The sequence below is a fragment of the Canis aureus genome, chromosome 4 (assembly GCF_053574225.1).
Source record: "Canis aureus isolate CA01 chromosome 4, VMU_Caureus_v.1.0, whole genome shotgun sequence".
Taxonomy (NCBI): Eukaryota; Metazoa; Chordata; class Mammalia; order Carnivora; family Canidae; genus Canis; species Canis aureus.
The window spans coordinates 1,129,581-1,153,641 of record NC_135614.1 but is presented as its reverse complement, the minus strand read 5'-3'; positions in this window follow the sequence as shown (position 1 = coordinate 1,153,641).

Genomic DNA, 24,061 nt, shown 5'->3' with positions numbered 1-24,061 from the left:
TGCCGGGACATTCCGCTTACCTCTCACAACACTTCAGTCACGCATCGAGCCTAGGCCTGTTTGCAGCGAAGTGTACCTGCAGGCAGGATGTGGGAAGTACAGGCCATAAGCTCAACACTCAAAAGTGTGTACGCCTGGGAGGCAGATGTCTGCTATCCACTCGTACATGGGAGGTAGAAACTAGCTACACTCTGATAGAAGAAGGCCGTTGGAAATCGCTGTATTCAACTCAGGTACGCGTGAGTTCAGGCCCAACGCTTCCACATGCTTTCCTCACCACGTCTCCCAGCACCTACCATAAGGATGTTAGCCTCTACGTCTACAGTCTGGCAGGATGCGGGAGGGTCCTGCCCTGAGCTCTGCTCCCCAAAGGAAGCATGCCTGCAAGCTAGCTTTCCACTAGCTGAGTTGTTATGGCCGTGAGAAAGAAGCAGCATTGTTAAGTCAGGACGTTCCGTCAATACCGCCCTACCACCCCTGGAGACACAAACTCTGAAGACTGCACCTTGGCCCTTGCGTCCCACGAGCTTCCGACAAACAAGTCTAGTGAGGATATTCGTAACTCCATGTGCAGGCAGTGTGGAACTGGGAGGCACCGCGTGTCAGCTCACCTCGCAGGAGGAAGTTCCCCAGAGAGACAGCTTTCAACAAGGTACCCGGGTTTGGAAGTTAGTATGCAGCTCCCTTCCGAGGGAGGAATTGCTCAGAAGTCGCTGGATTGAGCTAAGAGTTCACTTGCCGCTCACAAAGCTCGCGTCCCGTATCGAACGAAATCCTTTGGAAGCGAAGCGTACAGGCGGTCAACGTGGGGGAGGTACAAACCATAAGCTCAATCCAAAGGAGCGTGCATGCCTTGGAGGCAGCCGTCTGCTAGGCGCGAAACTGACAAGGCAGACACTTGGTTCTCACTTCGCTACTGTCCCGCATACAACGAAATGCTGTGGCAGCAGACCGTACAGGCAGTCAGGATGGCCGAGGTAAAGGCCATGAGCTCAGCTCTCAAACTGTGTATGCTTTGCAGGCCGATGTCTGCTAGGCACTTATTCAGGGGAGCTAGACCCGAGCTACTCTCAAACTGAACCAGGACGTTGGCAATCGCTGTACTGAACTCAGATACACGAGAGTGCAGGCCTGTCACTTCCACAAGATTTTCACAAAACCCCTTCCGGCACCCAACGTAATTATGCTACGACCTACGTCTACAGGCAGTCAGGATGCGGGAGGGTTCTGCCCTGACCTCAGCTCTCACAAGGAAGCATGCCTAGAAGCCAGCTTTCAACCAGCTGCCTTCTTATGGCAGTGAGAACGCAGCAGTATTCTGAGTCAGGAGGTTCCACGATTACCACTCTCCTGCACCTGGACATACCCCCCAGGTCTGCATTGTTCCACTTGTGTCTCAGAAGCCTCTGACAAACGTCTATGGTGAAGATGTTGGAAACTCACTCTGCAGGCAGTGTGGAACTGTGAGGGACTGAGTGTGAGCTCAACTCTCAGAAGTAAGTTGCCTTTGGACAGGGCGTTCAGCTAGCTTCTCACCTATGGAACTCAGTATGTAGCACCAGTCTCAGACAGAAATTACTAGGAAATCGCTGGATTGAGCTTGGAGGCACTTGTCTTGTGTGCCGGGACATTCCGCTTACCTCTCACAACACTTCAGTCACGCATCGAGCCTAGGCCTGTTTGCAGCGAAGTGTACCTGCAGGCAGGATGTGGGAAGTACAGGCCATAAGCTCAACACTCAAAAGTGTGTACGCCTGGGAGGCAGATGTCTGCTATCCACTCGTACATGGGAGGTAGAAACTAGCTACACTCTGATAGAAGAAGGCCGTTGGAAATCGCTGTATTCAACTCAGGTACGCGTGAGTTCAGGCCCAACGCTTCCACATGCTTTCCTCACCACGTCTCCCAGCACCTACCATAAGGATGTTAGCCTCTACGTCTACAGTCTGGCAGGATGCGGGAGGGTCCTGTCCTGAGCTCTGCTCCCCAAAGGAAGCATGCCTGCAAGCTAGCTTTCCACTAGCTGAGTTGTTATGGCCGTGAGAAAGAAGCAGCATTGTTAAGTCAGGACGTTCCGTCAATACCGCCCTACCACCCCTGGAGACACAAACACGGAAGACTGCACCTTGGCCCTTGCGACCCACGAGCTTCCGACAAACAAGTCTAGTGAGGATATTCGTAACTCCATGTGCAGGCAGTGTGGAACTGGGAAGCACCGCGTGTCAGCTCACCTGGCAGGAGGAAGTTCCCCAGAGAGACAGCTTTCAACAAGGTACCCGGGTTTGGAAGTTAGTATGCAGCTCCCTTCCGAGGGAGGAATTGCTCAGAAGTCGCTGGATTGAGCTAAGAGTTCACTTGCCGCTCACAAAGCTCGCGTCCCGTATCGAACGAAATCCTTTGGAAGCGAAGCGTACAGGCGGTCAACGTGGGGGAGGTACAAACCATAAGCTCAATCCAAAGGAGCGTGCATGCCTTGGAGGCAGCCGTCTGCTAGGCGCGAAACTGACAAGGCAGACACTTGGTTCTCACTTCGCTACTGTCCCGCATACAACGAAATGCTGTGGCAGCAGACCGTACAGGCAGTCAGGATGGCCGAGGTAAAGGCCATGAGCTCAGCTCTCAAACTGTGTATGCTTTGCAGGCCGATGTCTGCTAGGCACTTATTCAGGGGAGCTAGACCCGAGCTACTCTCAAACTGAACCAGGACGTTGGCAATCGCTGTACTGAACTCAGATACACGAGAGTGCAGGCCTGTCACTTCCACAAGATTTTCACAAAACCCCTTCCGGCACCCAACGTAATCATGCTACGACCTACGTCTACAGGCAGTCAGGATGCGGGAGGGTTCTGCCCTGACCTCAGCTCTCACAAGGAAGCATGCCTAGAAGCCAGCTTTCAACCAGCTGCCTTCTTATGGCAGTGAGAACGCAGCAGTATTCTGAGTCAGGAGGTTCCACGATTACCACTCTCCTGCACCTGGACATACCCCCCAGGTCTGCATTGTTCCACTTGTGTCTCAGAAGCCTCTGACAAACGTCTATGGTGAAGATGTTGGAAACTCATTCTGCAGGCAGTGTGGAACTGTGAGGGACTGAGTGTGAGCTCAACTCTCAGAAGTAAGTTGCCTTTGGACAGGGCGTTCAGCTAGCTTCTCACCTATGGAACTCAGTATGTAGCACCAGTCTCAGACAGAAATTACTAGGAAATCGCTGGATTGAGCTTGGAGGCACTTGTCTTGTGTGCCGGGACATTCCGCTTACCTCTCACAACACTTCAGTCACGCATCGAGCCTAGGCCTGTTTGCAGCGAAGTGTACCTGCAGGCAGGATGTGGGAAGTACAGGCCATAAGCTCAACACTCAAAAGTGTGTACGCCTGGGAGGCAGATGTCTGCTATCCACTCGTACATGGGAGGTAGAAACTAGCTACACTCTGATAGAAGAAGGCCGTTGGAAATCGCTGTATTCAACTCAGGTACGCGTGAGTTCAGGCCCAACGCTTCCACATGCTTTCCTCACCACGTCTCCCAGCACCTACCATAAGGATGTTAGCCTCTACGTCTACAGTCTGGCAGGATGCGGGAGGGTCCTGCCCTGAGCTCTGCTCCCCAAAGGAAGCATGCCTGCAAGCTAGCTTTCCACTAGCTGAGTTGTTATGGCCGTGAGAAAGAAGCAGCATTGTTAAGTCAGGACGTTCCGTCAATACCGCTCTACCACCCCTGGAGACACAAACACGGAAGACTGCACCTTGGCCCTTGCGTCCCACGAGCTTCCGACAAACAAGTCTAGTGAGGATATTCGTAACTCCATGTGCAGGCAGTGTGGAACTGGGAAGCACCGCGTGTCAGCTCACCTGGCAGGAGGAAGTTCCCCAGAGAGACAGCTTTCAACAAGGTACCCGGGTTTGGAAGTTAGTATGCAGCTCCCTTCCGAGGGAGGAATTGCTCAGAAGTCGCTGGATTGAGCTAAGAGTTCACTTGCCGCTCACAAAGCTCGCGTCCCGTATCGAACGAAATCCTTTGGAAGCGAAGCGTACAGGCGGTCAACGTGGGGGAGGTACAAACCATAAGCTCAATCCAAAGGAGCGTGCATGCCTTGGAGGCAGCCGTCTGCTAGGCGCGAAACTGACAAGGCAGACACTTGGTTCTCACTTCGCTACTGTCCCGCATACAACGAAATGCTGTGGCAGCAGACCGTACAGGCAGTCAGGATGGCCGAGGTAAAGGCCATGAGCTCAGCTCTCAAACTGTGTATGCTTTGCAGGCCGATGTCTGCTAGGCACTTATTCAGGGGAGCTAGACCCGAGCTACTCTCAAACTGAACCAGGACGTTGGCAATCGCTGTACTGAACTCAGATACACGAGAGTGCAGGCCTGTCACTTCCACAAGATTTTCACAAAACCCCTTCCGGCACCCAACGTAATTATGCTACGACCTACGTCTACAGGCAGTCAGGATGCGGGAGGGTTCTGCCCTGACCTCAGCTCTCACAAGGAAGCATGCCTAGAAGCCAGCTTTCAACCAGCTGCCTTCTTATGGCAGTGAGAACGCAGCAGTATTCTGAGTCAGGAGGTTCCACGATTACCACTCTCCTGCACCTGGACATACCCCCCAGGTCTGCATTGTTCCACTTGTGTCTCAGAAGCCTCTGACAAACGTCTATGGTGAAGATGTTGGAAACTCACTCTGCAGGCAGTGTGGAACTGTGAGGGACTGAGTGTGAGCTCAACTCTCAGAAGTAAGTTGCCTTTGGACAGGGCGTTCAGCTAGCTTCTCACCTATGGAACTCAGTATGTAGCACCAGTCTCAGACAGAAATTACTAGGAAATCGCTGGATTGAGCTTGGAGGCACTTGTCTTGTGTGCCGGGACATTCCGCTTACCTCTCACAACACTTCAGTCACGCATCGAGCCTAGGCCTGTTTGCAGCGAAGTGTACCTGCAGGCAGGATGTGGGAAGTACAGGCCATAAGCTCAACACTCAAAAGTGTGTACGCCTGGGAGGCAGATGTCTGCTATCCACTCGTACATGGGAGGTAGAAACTAGCTACACTCTGATAGAAGAAGGCCGTTGGAAATCGCTGTATTCAACTCAGGTACGCGTGAGTTCAGGCCCAACGCTTCCACATGCTTTCCTCACCACGTCTCCCAGCACCTACCATAAGGATGTTAGCCTCTACGTCTACAGTCTGGCAGGATGCGGGAGGGTCCTGCCCTGAGCTCTGCTCCCCAAAGGAAGCATGCCTGCAAGCTAGCTTTCCACTAGCTGAGTTGTTATGGCCGTGAGAAAGAAGCAGCATTGTTAAGTCAGGACGTTCCGTCAATACCGCCCTACCACCCCTGGAGACACAAACTCTGAAGACTGCACCTTGGCCCTTGCGTCCCACGAGCTTCCGACAAACAAGTCTAGTGAGGATATTCGTAACTCCATGTGCAGGCAGTGTGGAACTGGGAAGCACCGCGTGTCAGCTCACCTGGCAGGAGGAAGTTCCCCAGAGAGACAGCTTTCAACAAGGTACCCGGGTTTGGAAGTTAGTATGCAGCTCCCTTCCGAGGGAGGAATTGCTCAGAAGTCGCTGGATTGAGCTAAGAGTTCACTTGCCGCTCACAAAGCTCGCGTCCCGTATCGAACGAAATCCTTTGGAAGCGAAGCGTACAGGCGGTCAACGTGGGGGAGGTACAAACCATAAGCTCAATCCAAAGGAGCGTGCATGCCTTGGAGGCAGCCGTCTGCTAGGCGCGAAACTGACAAGGCAGACACTTGGTTCTCACTTCGCTACTGTCCCGCATACAACGAAATGCTGTGGCAGCAGACCGTACAGGCAGTCAGGATGGCCGAGGTAAAGGCCATGAGCTCAGCTCTCAAACTGTGTATGCTTTGCAGGCCGATGTCTGCTAGGCACTTATTCAGGGGAGCTAGACCCGAGCTACTCTCAAACTGAACCAGGACGTTGGCAATCGCTGTACTGAACTCAGATACACGAGAGTGCAGGCCTGTCACTTCCACAAGATTTTCACAAAACCCCTTCCGGCACCCAACGTAATTATGCTACGACCTACGTCTACAGGCAGTCAGGATGCGGGAGGGTTCTGCCCTGACCTCAGCTCTCAAAAGGAAGCATGCCTAGAAGCCAGCTTTCAACCAGCTGCCTTCTTATGGCAGTGAGAACGCAGCAGTATTCTGAGTCAGGAGGTTCCACGATTACCACTCTCCTGCACCTGGACATACCCCCCAGGTCTGCATTGTTCCACTTGTGTCTCAGAAGCCTCTGACAAACGTCTATGGTGAAGATGTTGGAAACTCACTCTGCAGGCAGTGTGGAACTGTGAGGGACTGAGTGTGAGCTCAACTCTCAGAAGTAAGTTGCCTTTGGACAGGGCGTTCAGCTAGCTTCTCACCTATGGAACTCAGTATGTAGCACCAGTCTCAGACAGAAATTACTAGGAAATCGCTGGATTGAGCTTGGAGGCACTTGTCTTGTGTGCCGGGACATTCCGCTTACCTCTCACAACACTTCAGTCACGCATCGAGCCTAGGCCTGTTTGCAGCGAAGTGTACCTGCAGGCAGGATGTGGGAAGTACAGGCCATAAGCTCAACACTCAAAAGTGTGTACGCCTGGGAGGCAGATGTCTGCTATCCACTCGTACATGGGAGGTAGAAACTAGCTACACTCTGATAGAAGAAGGCCGTTGGAAATCGCTGTATTCAACTCAGGTACGCGTGAGTTCAGGCCCAACGCTTCCACATGCTTTCCTCACCACGTCTCCCAGCACCTACCATAAGGATGTTAGCCTCTGCGTCTACAGTCTGGCAGGATGCGGGAGGGTCCTGCCCTGAGCTCTGCTCCCCAAAGGAAGCATGCCTGCAAGCTAGCTTTCCACTAGCTGAGTTGTTATGGCCGTGAGAAAGAAGCAGCATTGTTAAGTCAGGACGTTCCGTCAATACCGCCCTACCACCCCTGGAGACACAAACACTGAAGACTGCACCTTGGCCCTTGCGTCCCACGAGCTTCCGACAAACAAGTCTAGTGAGGATATTCGTAACTCCATGTGCAGGCAGTGTGGAACTGGGAAGCACCGCGTGTCAGCTCACCTGGCAGGAGGAAGTTCCCCAGAGAGACAGCTTTCAACAAGGTACCCGGGTTTGGAAGTTAGTATGCAGCTCCCTTCCGAGGGAGGAATTGCTCAGAAGTCGCTGGATTGAGCTAAGAGTTCACTTGCCGCTCACAAAGCTCGCGTCCCGTATCGAACGAAATCCTTTGGAAGCGAAGCGTACAGGCGGTCAACGTGGGGGAGGTACAAACCATAAGCTCAATCCAAAGGAGCGTGCATGCCTTGGAGGCAGCCGTCTGCTAGGCGCGAAACTGACAAGGCAGACACTTGGTTCTCACTTCGCTACTGTCCCGCATACAACGAAATGCTGTGGCAGCAGACCGTACAGGCAGTCAGGATGGCCGAGGTAAAGGCCATGAGCTCAGCTCTCAAACTGTGTATGCTTTGCAGGCCGATGTCTGCTAGGCACTTATTCAGGGGAGCTAGACCCGAGCTACTCTCAAACTGAACCAGGACGTTGGCAATCGCTGTACTGAACTCAGATACACGAGAGTGCAGGCCTGTCACTTCCACAAGATTTTCACAAAACCCCTTCCGGCACCCAACGTAATTATGCTACGACCTACGTCTACAGGCAGTCAGGATGCGGGAGGGTTCTGCCCTGACCTCAGCTCTCACAAGGAAGCATGCCTAGAAGCCAGCTTTCAACCAGCTGCCTTCTTATGGCAGTGAGAACGCAGCAGTATTCTGAGTCAGGAGGTTCCACGATTACCACTCTCCTGCACCTGGACATACCCCCCAGGTCTGCATTGTTCCACTTGTGTCTCAGAAGCCTCTGACAAACGTCTATGGTGAAGATGTTGGAAACTCACTCTGCAGGCAGTGTGGAACTGTGAGGGACTGAGTGTGAGCTCAACTCTCAGAAGTAAGTTGCCTTTGGACAGGGCGTTCAGCTAGCTTCTCACCTATGGAACTCAGTATGTAGCACCAGTCTCAGACAGAAATTACTAGGAAATCGCTGGATTGAGCTTGGAGGCACTTGTCTTGTGTGCTGGGACATTCCGCTTACCTCTCACAACACTTCAGTCACGCATCGAGCCTAGGCCTGTTTGCAGCGAAGTGTACCTGCAGGCAGGATGTGGGAAGTACAGGCCATAAGCTCAACACTCAAAAGTGTGTACGCCTGGGAGGCAGATGTCTGCTATCCACTCGTACATGGGAGGTAGAAACTAGCTACACTCTGATAGAAGAAGGCCGTTGGAAATCGCTGTATTCAACTCAGGTACGCGTGAGTTCAGGCCCAACGCTTCCACATGCTTTCCTCACCACGTCTCCCAGCACCTACCATAAGGATGTTAGCCTCTACGTCTACAGTCTGGCAGGATGCGGGAGGGTCCTGCCCTGAGCTCTGCTCCCCAAAGGAAGCATGCCTGCAAGCTAGCTTTCCACTAGCTGAGTTGTTATGGCCGTGAGAAAGAAGCAGCATTGTTAAGTCAGGACGTTCCGTCAATACCGCCCTACCACCCCTGGAGACACAAACTCTGAAGACTGCACCTTGGCCCTTGCGTCCCACGAGCTTCCGACAAACAAGTCTAGTGAGGATATTCGTAACTCCATGTGCAGGCAGTGTGGAACTGGGAGGCACCGCGTGTCAGCTCACCACGCAGGAGGAAGTTCCCCAGAGAGACAGCTTTCAACAAGGTACCCGGGTTTGGAAGTTAGTATGCAGCTCCCTTCCGAGGGAGGAATTGCTCAGAAGTCGCTGGATTGAGCTAAGAGTTCACTTGCCGCTCACAAAGCTCGCGTCCCGTATCGAACGAAATCCTTTGGAAGCGAAGCGTACAGGCGGTCAACGTGGGGGAGGTACAAACCATAAGCTCAATCCAAAGGAGCGTGCATGCCTTGGAGGCAGCCGTCTGCTAGGCGCGAAACTGACAAGGCAGACACTTGGTTCTCACTTCGCTACTGTCCCGCATACAACGAAATGCTGTGGCAGCAGACCGTACAGGCAGTCAGGATGGCCGAGGTAAAGGCCATGAGCTCAGCTCTCAAACTGTGTATGCTTTGCAGGCCGATGTCTGCTGGGCACTTATTCAGGGGAGCTAGACCCGAGCTACTCTCAAACTGAACCAGGACGTTGGCAATCGCTGTACTGAACTCAGATACACGAGAGTGCAGGCCTGTCACTTCCACAAGATTTTCACAAAACCCCTTCCGGCACCCAACGTAATTATGCTACGACCTACGTCTACAGGCAGTCAGGATGCGGGAGGGTTCTGCCCTGACCTCAGCTCTCACAAGGAAGCATGCCTAGAAGCCAGCTTTCAACCAGCTGCCTTCTTATGGCAGTGAGAACGCAGCAGTATTCTGAGTCAGGAGGTTCCACGATTACCACTCTCCTGCACCTGGACATGCCCCCCAGGTCTTCATTGTTCCACTTGTGTCTCAGAAGCCTCTGACAAACGTCTATGGTGAAGATGTTGGAAACTCATTCTGCAGGCAGTGTGGAACTGTGAGGGACTGAGTGTGAGCTCAACTCTCAGAAGTAAGTTGCCTTTGGACAGGGCGTTCAGCTAGCTTCTCACCTATAGAACTCAGTATGTAGCACCAGTCTCAGACAGAAATTACTAGGAAATCGCTGGATTGAGCTTGGAGGCACTTGTCTTGTGTGCCGGGACATTCCGCTTACCTCTCACAACACTTCAGTCACGCATCGAGCCTAGGCCTGTTTGCAGCGAAGTGTACCTGCAGGCAGGATGTGGGAAGTACAGGCCATAAGCTCAACACTCAAAAGTGTGTACGCCTGGGAGGCAGATGTCTGCTATCCACTCGTACATGGGAGGTAGAAACTAGCTACACTCTGATAGAAGAAGGCCGTTGGAAATCGCTGTATTCAACTCAGGTACGCGTGAGTTCAGGCCCAACGCTTCCACATGCTTTCCTCACCACGTCTCCCAGCACCTACCATAAGGATGTTAGCCTCTACGTCTACAGTCTGGCAGGATGCGGGAGGGTCCTGCCCTGAGCTCTGCTCCCCAAAGGAAGCATGCCTGCAAGCTAGCTTTCCACTAGCTGAGTTGTTATGGCCGTGAGAAAGAAGCAGCATTGTTAAGTCAGGACGTTCCGTCAATACCGCTCTACCACCCCTGGAGACACAAACACGGAAGACTGCACCTTGGCCCTTGCGTCCCACGAGCTTCCGACAAACAAGTCTAGTGAGGATATTCGTAACTCCATGTGCAGGCAGTGTGGAACTGGGAAGCACCGCGTGTCAGCTCACCTGGCAGGAGGAAGTTCCCCAGAGAGACAGCTTTCAACAAGGTACCCGGGTTTGGAAGTTAGTATGCAGCTCCCTTCCGAGGGAGGAATTGCTCAGAAGTCGCTGGATTGAGCTAAGAGTTCACTTGCCGCTCACAAAGCTCGCGTCCCGTATCGAACGAAATCCTTTGGAAGCGAAGCGTACAGGCGGTCAACGTGGGGGAGGTACAAACCATAAGCTCAATCCAAAGGAGCGTGCATGCCTTGGAGGCAGCCGTCTGCTAGGCGCGAAACTGACAAGGCAGACACTTGGTTCTCACTTCGCTACTGTCCCGCATACAACGAAATGCTGTGGCAGCAGACCGTACAGGCAGTCAGGATGGCCGAGGTAAAGGCCATGAGCTCAGCTCTCAAACTGTGTATGCTTTGCAGGCCGATGTCTGCTAGGCACTTATTCAGGGGAGCTAGACCCGAGCTACTCTCAAACTGAACCAGGACGTTGGCAATCGCTGTACTGAACTCAGATACACGAGAGTGCAGGCCTGTCACTTCCACAAGATTTTCACAAAACCCCTTCCGGCACCCAACGTAATTATGCTACGACCTACGTCTACAGGCAGTCAGGATGCGGGAGGGTTCTGCCCTGACCTCAGCTCTCACAAGGAAGCATGCCTAGAAGCCAGCTTTCAACCAGCTGCCTTCTTATGGCAGTGAGAACGCAGCAGTATTCTGAGTCAGGAGGTTCCACGATTACCACTCTCCTGCACCTGGACATACCCCCCAGGTCTGCATTGTTCCACTTGTGTCTCAGAAGCCTCTGACAAACGTCTATGGTGAAGATGTTGGAAACTCATTCTGCAGGCAGTGTGGAACTGTGAGGGACTGAGTGTGAGCTCAACTCTCAGAAGTAAGTTGCCTTTGGACAGGGCGTTCAGCTAGCTTCTCACCTATGGAACTCAGTATGTAGCACCAGTCTCAGACAGAAATTACTAGGAAATCGCTGGATTGAGCTTGGAGGCACTTGTCTTGTGTGCCGGGACATTCCGCTTACCTCTCACAACACTTCAGTCACGCATCGAGCCTAGGCCTGTTTGCAGCGAAGTGTACCTGCAGGCAGGATGTGGGAAGTACAGGCCATAAGCTCAACACTCAAAAGTGTGTACGCCTGGGAGGCAGATGTCTGCTATCCACTCGTACATGGGAGGTAGAAACTAGCTACACTCTGATAGAAGAAGGCCGTTGGAAATCGCTGTATTCAACTCAGGTACGCGTGAGTTCAGGCCCAACGCTTCCACATGCTTTCCTCACCACGTCTCCCAGCACCTACCATAAGGATGTTAGCCTCTACGTCTACAGTCTGGCAGGATGCGGGAGGGTCCTGCCCTGAGCTCTGCTCCCCAAAGGAAGCATGCCTGCAAGCTAGCTTTCCACTAGCTGAGTTGTTATGGCCGTGAGAAAGAAGCAGCATTGTTAAGTCAGGACGTTCCGTCAATACCGCCCTACCACCCCTGGAGACACAAACACGGAAGACTGCACCTTGGCCCTTGCGTCCCACGAGCTTCCGACAAACAAGTCTAGTGAGGATATTCGTAACTCCATGTGCAGGCAGTGTGGAACTGGGAAGCACCGCGTGTCAGCTCACCTCGCAGGAGGAAGTTCCCCAGAGAGACAGCTTTCAACAAGGTACCCGGGTTTGGAAGTTAGTATGCAGCTCCCTTCCGAGGGAGGAATTGCTCAGAAGTCGCTGGATTGAGCTAAGAGTTCACTTGCCGCTCACAAAGCTCGCGTCCCGTATCGAACGAAATCCTTTGGAAGCGAAGCGTACAGGCGGTCAACGTGGGGGAGGTACAAACCATAAGCTCAATCCAAAGGAGCGTGCATGCCTTGGAGGCAGCCGTCTGCTAGGCGCGAAACTGACAAGGCAGACACTTGGTTCTCACTTCGCTACTGTCCCGCATACAACGAAATGCTGTGGCAGCAGACCGTACAGGCAGTCAGGATGGCCGAGGTAAAGGCCATGAGCTCAGCTCTCAAACTGTGTATGCTTTGCAGGCCGATGTCTGCTAGGCACTTATTCAGGGGAGCTAGACCCGAGCTACTCTCAAACTGAACCAGGACGTTGGCAATCGCTGTACTGAACTCAGATACACGAGAGTGCAGGCCTGTCACTTCCACAAGATTTTCACAAAACCCCTTCCGGCACCCAACGTAATTATGCTACGACCTACGTCTACAGGCAGTCAGGATGCGGGAGGGTTCTGCCCTGACCTCAGCTCTCACAAGGAAGCATGCCTAGAAGCCAGCTTTCAACCAGCTGCCTTCTTATGGCAGTGAGAACGCAGCAGTATTCTGAGTCAGGAGGTTCCACGATTACCACTCTCCTGCACCTGGACATACCCCCCAGGTCTGCATTGTTCCACTTGTGTCTCAGAAGCCTCTGACAAACGTCTATGGTGAAGATGTTGGAAACTCATTCTGCAGGCAGTGTGGAACTGTGAGGGACTGAGTGTGAGCTCAACTCTCAGAAGTAAGTTGCCTTTGGACAGGGCGTTCAGCTAGCTTCTCACCTATGGAACTCAGTATGTAGCACCAGTCTCAGACAGAAATTACTAGGAAATCGCTGGATTGAGCTTGGAGGCACTTGTCTTGTGTGCCGGGACATTCCGCTTACCTCTCACAACACTTCAGTCACGCATCGAGCCTAGGCCTGTTTGCAGCGAAGTGTACCTGCAGGCAGGATGTGGGAAGTACAGGCCATAAGCTCAACACTCAAAAGTGTGTACGCCTGGGAGGCAGATGTCTGCTATCCACTCGTACATGGGAGGTAGAAACTAGCTACACTCTGATAGAAGAAGGCCGTTGGAAATCGCTGTATTCAACTCAGGTACGCGTGAGTTCAGGCCCAACGCTTCCACATGCTTTCCTCACCACGTCTCCCAGCACCTACCATAAGGATGTTAGCCTCTGCGTCTACAGTCTGGCAGGATGCGGGAGGGTCCTGCCCTGAGCTCTGCTCCCCAAAGGAAGCATGCCTGCAAGCTAGCTTTCCACTAGCTGAGTTGTTATGGCCGTGAGAAAGAAGCAGCATTGTTAAGTCAGGACGTTCCGTCAATACCGCCCTACCACCCCTGGAGACACAAACACTGAAGACTGCACCTTGGCCCTTGCGTCCCACGAGCTTCCGACAAACAAGTCTAGTGAGGATATTCGTAACTCCATGTGCAGGCAGTGTGGAACTGGGAAGCACCGCGTGTCAGCTCACCTGGCAGGAGGAAGTTCCCCAGAGAGACAGCTTTCAACAAGGTACCCGGGTTTGGAAGTTAGTATGCAGCTCCCTTCCGAGGGAGGAATTGCTCAGAAGTCGCTGGATTGAGCTAAGAGTTCACTTGCCGCTCACAAAGCTCGCGTCCCGTATCGAACGAAATCCTTTGGAAGCGAAGCGTACAGGCAGTCAACGTGGGGGAGGTACAAACCATAAGCTCAATCCAAAGGAGCGTGCATGCCTTGGAGGCAGCCGTCTGCTAGGCGCGAAACTGACAAGGCAGACACTTGGTTCTCACTTCGCTACTGTCCCGCATACAACGAAATGCTGTGGCAGCAGACCGTACAGGCAGTCAGGATGGCCGAGGTAAAGGCCATGAGCTCAGCTCTCAAACTGTGTATGCTTTGCAGGCCGATGTCTGCTAGGCACTTATTCAGGGGAGCTAGACCCGAGCTACTCTCAAACTGAACCAGGACGTTGGCAATCGCTGTACTGAACTCAGATACACGAGAGTGCAGGCCTGTCACTTCCACAAGATTTTCACAAAACCCCTTCCGGCACCCAACGTAATTATGCTACGACCTACGTCTACAGGCAGTCAGGATGCGGGAGGGTTCTGCCCTGACCTCAGCTCTCACAAGGAAGCATGCCTAGAAGCCAGCTTTCAACCAGCTGCCTTCTTATGGCAGTGAGAACGCAGCAGTATTCTGAGTCAGGAGGTTCCACGATTACCACTCTCCTGCACCTGGACATACCCCCCAGGTCTGCATTGTTCCACTTGTGTCTCAGAAGCCTCTGACAAACGTCTATGGTGAAGATGTTGGAAACTCACTCTGCAGGCAGTGTGGAACTGTGAGGGACTGAGTGTGAGCTCAACTCTCAGAAGTAAGTTGCCTTTGGACAGGGCGTTCAGCTAGCTTCTCACCTATGGAACTCAGTATGTAGCACCAGTCTCAGACAGAAATTACTAGGAAATCGCTGGATTGAGCTTGGAGGCACTTGTCTTGTGTGCCGGGACATTCCGCTTACCTCTCACAACACTTCAGTCACGCATCGAGCCTCGGCCTGTTTGCAGCGAAGTGTACCTGCAGGCAGGATGTGGGAAGTACAGGCCATAAGCTCAACACTCAAAAGTGTGTACGCCTGGGAGGCAGATGTCTGCTATCCACTCGTACATGGGAGGTAGAAACTAGCTACACTCTGATAGAAGAAGGCCGTTGGAAATCGCTGTATTCAACTCAGGTACGCGTGAGTTCAGGCCCAACGCTTCCACATGCTTTCCTCACCACGTCTCCCAGCACCTACCATAAGGATGTTAGCCTCTGCGTCTACAGTCTGGCAGGATGCGGGAGGGTCCTGCCCTGAGCTCTGCTCCCCAAAGGAAGCATGCCTGCAAGCTAGCTTTCCACTAGCTGAGTTGTTATGGCCGTGAGAAAGAAGCAGCATTGTTAAGTCAGGACGTTCCGTCAATACCGCCCTACCACCCCTGGAGACACAAACACTGAAGACTGCACCTTGGCCCTTGCGTCCCACGAGCTTCCGACAAACAAGTCTAGTGAGGATATTCGTAACTCCATGTGCAGGCAGTGTGGAACTGGGAAGCACCGCGTGTCAGCTCACCTCGCAGGAGGAAGTTCCCCAGAGAGACAGCTTTCAACAAGGTACCCGGGTTTGGAAGTTAGTATGCAGCTCCCTTCCGAGGGAGGAATTGCTCAGAAGTCGCTGGATTGAGCTAAGAGTTCACTTGCCGCTCACAAAGCTCGCGTCCCGTATCGAACGAAATCCTTTGGAAGCGAAGCGTACAGGCGGTCAACGTGGGGGAGGTACAAACCATAAGCTCAATCCAAAGGAGCGTGCATGCCTTGGAGGCAGCCGTCTGCTAGGCGCGAAACTGACAAGGCAGACACTTGGTTCTCACTTCGCTACTGTCCCGCATACAACGAAATGCTGTGGCAGCAGACCGTACAGGCAGTCAGGATGGCCGAGGTAAAGGCCATGAGCTCAGCTCTCAAACTGTGTATGCTTTGCAGGCCGATGTCTGCTAGGCACTTATTCAGGGGAGCTAGACCCGAGCTACTCTCAAACTGAACCAGGACGTTGGCAATCGCTGTACTGAACTCAGATACACGAGAGTGCAGGCCTGTCACTTCCACAAGATTTTCACAAAACCCCTTCCGGCACCCAACGTAATTATGCTACGACCTACGTCTACAGGCAGTCAGGATGCGGGAGGGTTCTGCCCTGACCTCAGCTCTCACAAGGAAGCATGCCTAGAAGCCAGCTTTCAACCAGCTGCCTTCTTATGGCAGTGAGAACGCAGCAGTATTCTGAGTCAGGAGGTTCCACGATTACCACTCTCCTGCACCTGGACATACCCCCCAGGTCTGCATTGTTCCACTTGTGTCTCAGAAGCCTCTGACAAACGTCTATGGTGAAGATGTTGGAAACTCACTCTGCAGGCAGTGTGGAACTGTGAGGGACTGAGTGTGAGCTCAACTCTCAGAAGTAAGTTGCCTTTGGACAGGGCGTTCAGCTAGCTTCTCACCTATGGAACTCAGTATGTAGCACCAGTCTCAGACAGAAATTACTAGGAAATCGCTGGATTGAGCTTGGAGGCACTTGTCTTGTGTGCTGGGACATTCCGCTTACCTCTCACAACACTTCAGTCACGCATCGAGCCTAGGCCTGTTTGCAGCGAAGTGTACCTGCAGGCAGGATGTGGGAAGTACAGGCCATAAGCTCAACACTCAAAAGTGTGTACGCCTGGGAGGCAGATGTCTGCTATCCACTCGTACATGGGAGGTAGAAACTAGCTACACTCTGATAGAAGAAGGCCGTTGGAAATCGCTGTATTCAACTCAGGTACGCGTGAGTTCAGGCCCAACGCTTCCACATGCTTTCCTCACCACGTCTCCCAGCACCTACCATAAGGATGTTAGCCTCTACGTCTACAGTCTGGCAGGATGCGGGAGGGTCCTGCCCTGAGCTCTGCTCCCCAAAGGAAGCATGCCTGCAAGCTAGCTTTCCACTAGCTGAGTTGTTATGGCCGTGAGAAAGAAGCAGCATTGTTAAGTCAGGACGTTCCGTCAATACCGCCCTACCACCCCTGGAGACACAAACTCTGAAGACTGCACCTTGGCCCTTGCGTCCCACGAGCTTCCGACAAACAAGTCTAGTGAGGATATTCGTAACTCCATGTGCAGGCAGTGTGGAACTGGGAGGCACCGCGTGTCAGCTCACCACGCAGGAGGAAGTTCCCCAGAGAGACAGCTTTCAACAAGGTACCCGGGTTTGGAAGTTAGTATGCAGCTCCCTTCCGAGGGAGGAATTGCTCAGAAGTCGCTGGATTGAGCTAAGAGTTCACTTGCCGCTCACAAAGCTCGCGTCCCGTATCGAACGAAATCCTTTGGAAGCGAAGCGTACAGGCGGTCAACGTGGGGGAGGTACAAACCATAAGCTCAATCCAAAGGAGCGTGCATGCCTTGGAGGCAGCCGTCTGCTAGGCGCGAAACTGACAAGGCAGACACTTGGTTCTCACTTCGCTACTGTCCCGCATACAACGAAATGCTGTGGCAGCAGACCGTACAGGCAGTCAGGATGGCCGAGGTAAAGGCCATGAGCTCAGCTCTCAAACTGTGTATGCTTTGCAGGCCGATGTCTGCTAGGCACTTATTCAGGGGAGCTAGACCCGAGCTACTCTCAAACTGAACCAGGACGTTGGCAATCGCTGTACTGAACTCAGATACACGAGAGTGCAGGCCTGTCACTTCCACAAGATTTTCACAAAACCCCTTCCGGCACCCAACGTAATTATGCTACGACCTACGTCTACAGGCAGTCAGGATGCGGGAGGGTTCTGCCCTGACCTCAGCTCTCACAAGGAAGCATGCCTAGAAGCCAGCTTTCAACCAGCTGCCTTCTTATGGCAGTGAGAACGCAGCAGTATTCTGAGTCAGGAGGTTCCACGATTACCACTCTCCTGCACCTGGACATACCCCCCAGGTCTGCATTGTTCCACTTGTGTCTCAGAAGCCTCTGACAAACGTCTATGGTGAAGATGTTGGAAACTCACTCTGCAGGCAGTGTGGAACTGTGAGGGACTGAGTGTGAGCTCAACTCTCAGAAGTAAGTTGCCTTTGGACAGGGCGTTCAGCTAGCTTCTCACCTATGGAACTCAGTATGTAGCACCAGTCTCAGACAGAAATTACTAGGAAATCGCTGGATTGAGCTTGGAGGCACTTGTCTTGTGTGCCGGGACATTCCGCTTACCTCTCACAACACTTCAGTCACGCATCGAGCCTAGGCCTGTTTGCAGCGAAGTGTACCTGCAGGCAGGATGTGGGAAGTACAGGCCATAAGCTCAACACTCAAAAGTGTGTACGCCTGGGAGGCAGATGTCTGCTATCCACTCGTACATGGGAGGTAGAAACTAGCTACACTCTGATAGAAGAAGGCCGTTGGAAATCGCTGTATTCAACTCAGGTACGCGTGAGTTCAGGCCCAACGCTTCCACATGCTTTCCTCACCACGTCTCCCAGCACCTACCATAAGGATGTTAGCCTCTACGTCTACAGTCTGGCAGGATGCGGGAGGGTCCTGCCCTGAGCTCTGCTCCCCAAAGGAAGCATGCCTGCAAGCTAGCTTTCCACTAGCTGAGTTGTTATGGCCGTGAGAAAGAAGCAGCATTGTTAAGTCAGGACGTTCCGTCAATACCGCCCTACCACCCCTGGAGACACAAACTCTGAAGACTGCACCTTGGCCCTTGCGTCCCACGAGCTTCCGACAAACAAGTCTAGTGAGGATATTCGTAACTCCATGTGCAGGCAGTGTGGAACTGGGAGGCACCGCGTGTCAGCTCACCACGCAGGAGGAAGTTCCCCAGAGAGACAGCTTTCAACAAGGTACCCGGGTTTGGAAGTTAGTATGCAGCTCCCTTCCGAGGGAGGAATTGCTCAGAAGTCGCTGGATTGAGCTAAGAGTTCACTTGCCGCTCACAAAGCTCGCGTCCCGTATCGAACGAAATCCTTTGGAAGCGAAGCGTACAGGTGGTCAACGTGGGGGAGGTACAAACCATAAGCTCAATCCAAAGGAGCGTGCATGCCTTGGAGGCAGCCGTCTGCTAGGCGCGAAACTGACAAGGCAGACACTTGGTTCTCACTTCGCTACTGTCCCGCATACAACGAAATGCTGTGGCAGCAGACCGTACAGGCAGTCAGGATGGCCGAGGTAAAGGCCATGAGCTCAGCTCTCAAACTGTGTATGCTTTGCAGGCCGATGTCTGCTGGGCACTTATTCAGGGGAGCTAGACCCGAGCTACTCTCAAACTGAACCAGGACGTTGGCAATCGCTGTACTGAACTCAGATACACGAGAGTGCAGGCCTGTCACTTCCACAAGATTTTCACAAAACCCCTTCCGGCACCCAACGTAATTATGCTACGACCTACGTCTACAGGCAGTCAGGATGCGGGAGGGTTCTGCCCTGACCTCAGCTCTCACAAGGAAGCATGCCTAGAAGCCAGCTTTCAACCAGCTGCCTTCTTATGGCAGTGAGAACGCAGCAGTATTCTGAGTCAGGAGGTTCCACGATTACCACTCTCCTGCACCTGGACATACCCCCCAGGTCTGCATTGTTCCACTTGTGTCTCAGAAGCCTCTGACAAACGTCTATGGTGAAGATGTTGGAAACTCACTCTGCAGGCAGTGTGGAACTGTGAGGGACTGAGTGTGAGCTCAACTCTCAGAAGTAAGTTGCCTTTGGACAGGGCGTTCAGCTAGCTTCTCACCTATGGAACTCAGTATGTAGCACCAGTCTCAGACAGAAATTACTAGGAAATCGCTGGATTGAGCTTGGAGGCACTTGTCTTGTGTGCCGGGACATTCCGCTTACCTCTCACAACACTTCAGTCACGCATCGAGCCTAGGCCTGTTTGCAGCGAAGTGTACCTGCAGGCAGGATGTGGGAAGTACAGGCCATAAGCTCAACACTCAAAAGTGTGTACGCCTGGGAGGCAGATGTCTGCTATCCACTCGTACATGGGAGGTAGAAACTAGCTACACTCTGATAGAAGAAGGCCGTTGGAAATCGCTGTATTCAACTCAGGTACGCGTGAGTTCAGGCCCAACGCTTCCACATGCTTTCCTCACCACGTCTCCCAGCACCTACCATAAGGATGTTAGCCTCTACGTCTACAGTCTGGCAGGATGCGGGAGGGTCCTGCCCTGAGCTCTGCTCCCCAAAGGAAGCATGCCTGCAAGCTAGCTTTCCACTAGCTGAGTTGTTATGGCCGTGAGAAAGAAGCAGCATTGTTAAGTCAGGACGTTCCGTCAATACCGCCCTACCACCCCTGGAGACACAAACTCTGAAGACTGCACCTTGGCCCTTGCGTCCCACGAGCTTCCGACAAACAAGTCTAGTGAGGATATTCGTAACTCCATGTGCAGGCAGTGTGGAACTGGGAGGCACCGCGTGTCAGCTCACCTCGCAGGAGGAAGTTCCCCAGAGAGACAGCTTTCAACAAGGTACCCGGGTTTGGAAGTTAGTATGCAGCTCCCTTCCGAGGGAGGAATTGCTCAGAAGTCGCTGGATTGAGCTAAGAGTTCACTTGCCGCTCACAAAGCTCGCGTCCCGTATCGAACGAAATCCTTTGGAAGCGAAGCGTACAGGCGGTCAACGTGGGGGAGGTACAAACCATAAGCTCAATCCAAAGGAGCGTGCATGCCTTGGAGGCAGCCGTCTGCTAGGCGCGAAACTGACAAGGCAGACACTTGGTTCTCACTTCGCTACTGTCCCGCATACAACGAAATGCTGTGGCAGCAGACCGTACAGGCAGTCAGGATGGCCGAGGTAAAGGCCATGAGCTCAGCTCTCAAACTGTGTATGCTTTGCAGGCCGATGTCTGCTAGGCACTTATTCAGGGGAGCTAGACCCGAGCTACTCTCAAACTGAACCAGGACGTTGGCAATCGCTGTACTGAACTCAGATACACGAGAGTGCAGGCCTGTCACTTCCACAAGATTTTCACAAAACCCCTTCCGGCACCCAACGTAATTATGCTACGACCTACGTCTACAGGCAGTCAGGATGCGGGAGGGTTCTGCCCTGACCTCAGCTCTCACAAGGAAGCATGCCTAGAAGCCAGCTTTCAACCAGCTGCCTTCTTATGGCAGTGAGAACGCAGCAGTATTCTGAGTCAGGAGGTTCCACGATTACCACTCTCCTGCACCTGGACATACCCCCCAGGTCTGCATTGTTCCACTTGTGTCTCAGAAGCCTCTGACAAACGTCTATGGTGAAGATGTTGGAAACTCACTCTGCAGGCAGTGTGGAACTGTGAGGGACTGAGTGTGAGCTCAACTCTCAGAAGTAAGTTGCCTTTGGACAGGGCGTTCAGCTAGCTTCTCACCTATGGAACTCAGTATGTAGCACCAGTCTCAGACAGAAATTACTAGGAAATCACTGGATTGAGCTTGGAGGCACTTGTCTTGTGTGCCGGGACATTCCGCTTACCTCTCACAACACTTCAGTCACGCATCGAGCCTAGGCCTGTTTGCAGCGAAGTGTACCTGCAGGCAGGATGTGGGAAGTACAGGCCATAAGCTCAACACTCAAAAGTGTGTACGCCTGGGAGGCAGATGTCTGCTATCCACTCGTACATGGGAGGTAGAAACTAGCTACACTCTGATAGAAGAAGGCCGTTGGAAATCGCTGTATTCAACTCAGGTACGCGTGAGTTCAGGCCCAACGCTTCCACATGCTTTCCTCACCACGTCTCCCAGCACCTACCATAAGGATGTTAGCCTCTACGTCTACAGTCTGGCAGGATGCGGGAGGGTCCTGCCCTGAGCTCTGCTCCCCAAAGGAAGCATGCCTGCAAGCTAGCTTTCCACTAGCTGAGTTGTTATGGCCGTGAGAAAGAAGCAGCATTGTTAAGTCAGGACGTTCCGTCAATACCGCCCTACCACCCCTGGAGACACAAACTCTGAAGACTGCACCTTGGCCCTTGCGTCCCACGAGCTTCCGACAAACAAGTCTAGTGAGGATATTCGTAACTCCATGTGCAGGCAGTGTGGAACTGGGAGGCACCGCGTGTCAGCTCACCTGGCAGGAGGAAGTTCCCCAGAGAGACAGCTTTCAACAAGGTACCCGGGTTTGGAAGTTAGTATGCAGCTCCCTTCCGAGGGAGGAATTGCTCAGAAGTCGCTGGATTGAGCTAAGAGTTCACTTGCCGCTCACAAAGCTCGCGTCCCGTATCGAACGAAATCCTTTGGAAGCGAAGCGTACAGGCGGTCAACGTGGGGGAGGTACAAACCATAAGCTCAATCCAAAGGAGCGTGCATGCCTTGGAGGCAGCCGTCTGCTAGGCGCGAAACTGACAAGGCAGACACTTGGTTCTCACTTCGCTACTGTCCCGCATACAACGAAATGCTGTGGCAGCAGACCGTACAGGCAGTCAGGATGGCCGAGGTAAAGGCCATGAGCTCAGCTCTCAAACTGTGTATGCTTTGCAGGCCGATGTCTGCTAGGCACTTATTCAGGGGAGCTAGACCCGAGCTACTCTCAAACTGAACCAGGACGTTGGCAATCGCTGTACTGAACTCAGATACACGAGAGTGCAGGCCTGTCACTTCCACAAGATTTTCACAAAACCCCTTCCGGCACCCAACGTAATTATGCTACGACCTACGTCTACAGGCAGTCAGGATGCGGGAGGGTTCTGCCCTGACCTCAGCTCTCACAAGGAAGCATGCCTAGAAGCCAGCTTTCAACCAGCTGCCTTCTTATGGCAGTGAGAACGCAGCAGTATTCTGAGTCAGGAGGTTCCACGATTACCACTCTCCTGCACCTGGACATACCCCCCAGGTCTGCATTGCTCCACTTGTGTCTCAGAAGCCTCTGACAAACGTCTATGGTGAAGATGTTGGAAACTCACTCTGCAGGCAGTGTGGAACTGTGAGGGACTGAGTGTGAGCTCAACTCTCAGAAGTAAGTTGCCTTTGGACAGGGCGTTCAGCTAGCTTCTCACCTATGGAACTCAGTATGTAGCACCAGTCTCAGACAGAAATTACTAGGAAATCGCTGGATTGAGCTTGGAGGCACTTGTCTTGTGTGCCGGGACATTCCGCTTACCTCTCACAACACTTCAGTCATGCATCGAGCCTAGGCCTGTTTGCAGCGAAGTGTACCTGCAGGCAGGATGTGGGAAGTACAGGCCATAAGCTCAACACTCAAAAGTGTGTACGCCTGGGAGGCAGATGTCTGCTATCCACTCGTACATGGGAGGTAGAAACTAGCTACACTCTGATAGAAGAAGGCCGTTGGAAATCGCTGTATTCAACTCAGGTACGCGTGAGTTCAGGCCCAACGCTTCCACATGCTTTCCTCACCACGTCTCCCAGCACCTACCATAAGGATGTTAGCCTCTACGTCTACAGTCTGGCAGGATGCGGGAGGGTCCTGCCCTGAGCTCTGCTCCCCAAAGGAAGCATGCCTGCAAGCTAGCTTTCCACTAGCTGAGTTGTTATGGCCGTGAGAAAGAAGCAGCATTGTTAAGTCAGGACGTTCCGTCAATACCGCCCTACCACCCCTGGAGACACAAACTCTGAAGACTGCACCTTGGCCCTTGCGTCCCACGAGCTTCCGACAAACAAGTCTAGTGAGGATATTCGTAACTCCATGTGCAGGCAGTGTGGAACTGGGAGGCACCGCGTGTCAGCTCACCTCGCAGGAGGAAGTTCCCCAGAGAGACAGCTTTCAACAAGGTACCCGGGTTTGGAAGTTAGTATGCAGCTCCCTTCCGAGGGAGGAATTGCTCAGAAGTCGCTGGATTGAGCTAAGAGTTCACTTGCCGCTCACAAAGCTCGCGTCCCGTATCGAACGAAATCCTTTGGAAGCGAAGCGTACAGGCGGTCAACGTGGGGGAGGTACAAACCATAAGCTCAATCCAAAGGAGCGTGCATGCCTTGGAGGCAGCCGTCTGCTAGGCGCGAAACTGACAAGGCAGACACTTGGTTCTCACTTCGCTACTGTCCCGCATACAACGAAATGCTGTGGCAGCAGACCGTACAGGCAGTCAGGATGGCCGAGGTAAAGGCCATGAGCTCAGCTCTCAAACTGTGTATGCTTTGCAGGCCGATGTCTGCTAGGCACTTATTCAGGGGAGCTAGACCCGAGCTACTCTCAAACTGAACCAGGACGTTGGCAATCGCTGTACTGAACTCAGATACACGAGAGTGCAGGCCTGTCACTTCCACAAGATTTTCACAAAACCCCTTCCGGCACCCAACGTAATTATGCTACGACCTACGTCTACAGGCAGTCAGGATGCGGGAGGGTTCTGCCCTGACCTCAGCTCTCACAAGGAAGCATGCCTAGAAGCCAGCTTTCAACCAGCTGCCTTCTTATGGCAGTGAGAACGCAGCAGTATTCTGAGTCAGGAGGTTCCACGATTACCACTCTCCTGCACCTGGACATACCCCCCAGGTCTGCAT